The 3,308-nt window shown below is 46.5% G+C and overlaps 1 pseudogene; it reads right to left on the bottom strand.

Annotated features, from left to right (window-relative positions):
* Positions 1-1,708: 1,708 nt before the first annotated feature.
* LOC123829250 lies at positions 1,709-2,631 on the bottom strand (annotated as a pseudogene).
* Positions 2,632-3,308: the final 677 nt, after the last annotated feature.

Here is a 3,308-nt window from a genome sequence, read left to right as displayed (position 1 = left end):
TTGCAGTGCCTGGGGTGAGCTGGTAGCTTCTTAAGATAGGTTCGAAGAGTTGCAGGTTCGATTCCCAGTCAGAGCACATGCCTGGGTTGCAGGCCACGGCCCCCAGCAACTGCACATTGATGTTTCTCTCTTTCTCCCTCCCTTCCCTCTCTAAAAATAAATAAATAAATAAATAGCGTGGCTGAGTCAGGTCGGGGGATTGTCACTAAAAAAAAGTGACTCAGATACTTAAAAAAAAAGATAGGTTCGAGGTGACAGTGAGCCAAGGAGTAACACGTGGACAGATCAGGACTTCGGAAGAGACTGGCCTGGGTGGGCGCCGGACGGACTGAAGGCCTCTGTGAGGTGGGCAGAGCTCAGAAGTTTGGGGTTTGCCGTCACTAGTAATGCACCCTGGATGTGGGGATCCACGCACATAATGGGAGGGCTTTAGACCCTCTGGGTTAGCGTGCCTAGACTTTTTTTTTTTTAAAAGACATTTCAAAGTTACATTGTCTTGAGTTTTAACATTCTACTATAATTATACCATTTTTCTCTTGTAGGAATCATCACCTAATTTATTTGATCTGTTGTTTGTTTAGTTCAGCTTTTTATCGAATGTGTTACAAAACAGGTGTCGTTCGAAAGACCAAAGCCTGTGTCATCACCAGGCTCCTCAGATTCTTCCGACACCGGAAAAGGCAGCATTCGTGCTGCCTGTCACCACCAGAACCAATGAGTAGAGACAAGGATCAAATCTTTACGGGTGCTTTATTCAGATGGCCGGTGGTTTGAGAGGAAGGAAGGTTGTGTACCCTAAAAACTGTCTTAACATCTCATCTCACGCTGACCTTTTGTATAAGGAGAAGAAAGGGTGAGTAAGGGGTTTAGAAAGAAAGGCTAGTTGGGTAAGAGTTGCAGTCAGGGCGATTTTCCTAGTACTTCTTTACGTGCAGATCAACAGTTCTTTACCTGCATCACAGACGTTCCCTCCCTGCAGCACAATGGCTCCAATACTGTCTCCAAGGCTTGCAGACCTCCTGGGCCACAAAGGTTGATTCCACCTCCTGGAGTCACGTATTCATGCATTCCAGTTCCTAGAATAACAACTCTCCACCTGCGTTAGTCACTTATGCCCATCAGCTAAGGCTAAAATCTTTAACCCTGGAGTTCCCCTATCCCTTCCACTTCCCCCTCCTCCACCGGGGCAGCACGGGCGGAGGGGGTGAAGCACCAGCTCCCGGGCAGGGTGCACCAGCCCCTGCGTGGCAGATGAGGCTCTCCATGTTGACCGTGGCCAGAGCCTTTGCAAACAAGTCCGACCAGAAAGGTTCACCATTTATTCCAGCTGCTTTAATAAGAACATCGATCTTATCCTCCATCGCCGTCACCTCATCATCATTCAGGGTAAAGGCCCACAATGCAGCCGTGTGCCCCAACCAGGAATCGAACCAGTGACCTTTTGGCCTGTGGGGCCTGGTCCCTGATTGGGGGTGGGCGAGAGGCAACTGATCGATGTTTCTCACATCGACTTTTCCCTCCCTCTCCTTCTCCTTCCCTTCTTCTCTCTCTAAAAATAAATAAATACAATCTTTTTTTTTTAAGTTTTGATAATCGACACCCAAATTTCATGCTTATTTTTTTCTACTTCTATCAATTTCCTGACATATTTAACATAAACAGGAATATCTTTTCAGTCACTAGAGCAATTGAAGACTCCAGTAAAAACTCAAGAGAAGACACTATGTCTTGAAGAACTCTGGCACGTATATGTATATTCCATGTTGCGTTTGGTTTCCCATCTCTTCTTGGCTTGGATCCCCATGCAAGTCTCTTCTTTTCTTTTTTTTGAGCAACCTGTGACTTTTCAGCTTCCTTTTCAGCTTTTACAAAGTCATGGCAAGCATCCGCTTGTTACACTACGCTCTCGGGTAGCTAGCTGTTTGCTGAGTTCCTCAGCTTTCTCCTTATTCCACTCTTTCTTTAAAAAAAAAAAAGAGTTATTCATTTCTAGAAGACAGGAAGGGAAGGAGAAAGAGAGAGAAACATCAATGTGTGGTTGCCTTTCACATGAACCCCACTGGGAACCTGGCTCACAACCCAGGCCCTGGACTGGGAATCGAACCGGCGGCTACTCGATTCGTAGGCTGGCACTCAACCACTGAGCCACACCAGCCAGGGCACTGTAGTCCACTCTTTCCACAGCTTGGTCTATGCTCTTTTCAAAGCTGGACTTATCAAGGTTGTTGGGTTTTCTTCCCTCTTTTTAAGAGGGAGTTCAAAGCTGTCATTGACCCCAAAATACTACGTTCCTTCCACTGGGCTTTATCAGAGGACTGCCCACTATGACATTCTTCTTCATTTTTCAATTCATCGTTTTTGGAGTATTTTCTCCTTTTCCTTTTGAGTCTTGAAGTTGAGTGTTTTTTATGCAATTCTTGAAATTTAACTCCAGCAGGGCACTCTTACTATGCATTTACATTGGCCTTTGCTCCCGTTTCTGGTCCATCGGTAGGGAAATTCAGTTTTTGTAGTGGTCCCCTCTTCTTAATCTTCCTGTAAGTTAAGTCCAGAGTTCTCTATGTCTTCATCCTCAGAATTCAACTCCACGTCCCTTTCATTTGCGCCGGGAGGTAGCAGCCCACTCCACATCTTTTCTTCAGCCAGGGGCCCACCCCCAAACCTCTCTTTTTTCACCCTGCCCCTAAGAAGCCATTTTAGACATTTCTCCCCCCGTCGAAACCCCGCTTAGAATTTTCATACCCCAGATAGCTATTTATGTATTCTATGTGCATCTGTGTTTTGAGAGTGAGAGAGAAAGATTTTTTAATTCAAGATTTTATTTATTCATTTTAGAGAGAAGGGGAGGGAGGGAGGAGGAGAGGGAGGGAAACGTTGGTGTGAGAGATGTTGATCAGAGGCCTCTTGTACGCACCCAACTGCGCACCTGGCCTGGCTGGGAATCGAATCAGTGACCTTTTGGTTTGCAGACTGGTTCTTAATCCACTGAGCCTTGAAGAGCCCTTTCAGCAACCATAGATCACAGCCACAGCTGAATCCCAGCTCGGGCTCAGCTGGTCTACACTGGACGATGTAAAGCCACTTTATTGCTTTAATCAAGGTCCATTTCACAGATGAGAGTCCTGAGGATGCGTGCTCACCGGCCGGCAGTGAGCGAGAAAGGCTGTGGATGGCTCGTTGAAACTCAAGAAAGACGTACACAGAGATGAGCAATTTCTGTGGGGAAGTAGGAACGAAATGACCACTCTCTCTGGTGGGGAGAGAGTGCCCCGTTCCCCCACAGAGGTGTTTGCATAAGAATTCAGGTA

This window comes from Phyllostomus hastatus, unplaced genomic scaffold (assembly GCF_019186645.2).
Source record: "Phyllostomus hastatus isolate PE091 unplaced genomic scaffold, TTU_PhHast_1.1 phas_scaffold_11, whole genome shotgun sequence".
Lineage (NCBI taxonomy): Eukaryota > Metazoa > Chordata > Mammalia > Chiroptera > Phyllostomidae > Phyllostomus > Phyllostomus hastatus.
Note: the sequence above shows the minus strand (reverse complement) of the source record. Positions and strands in the feature narration are given on the sequence as shown.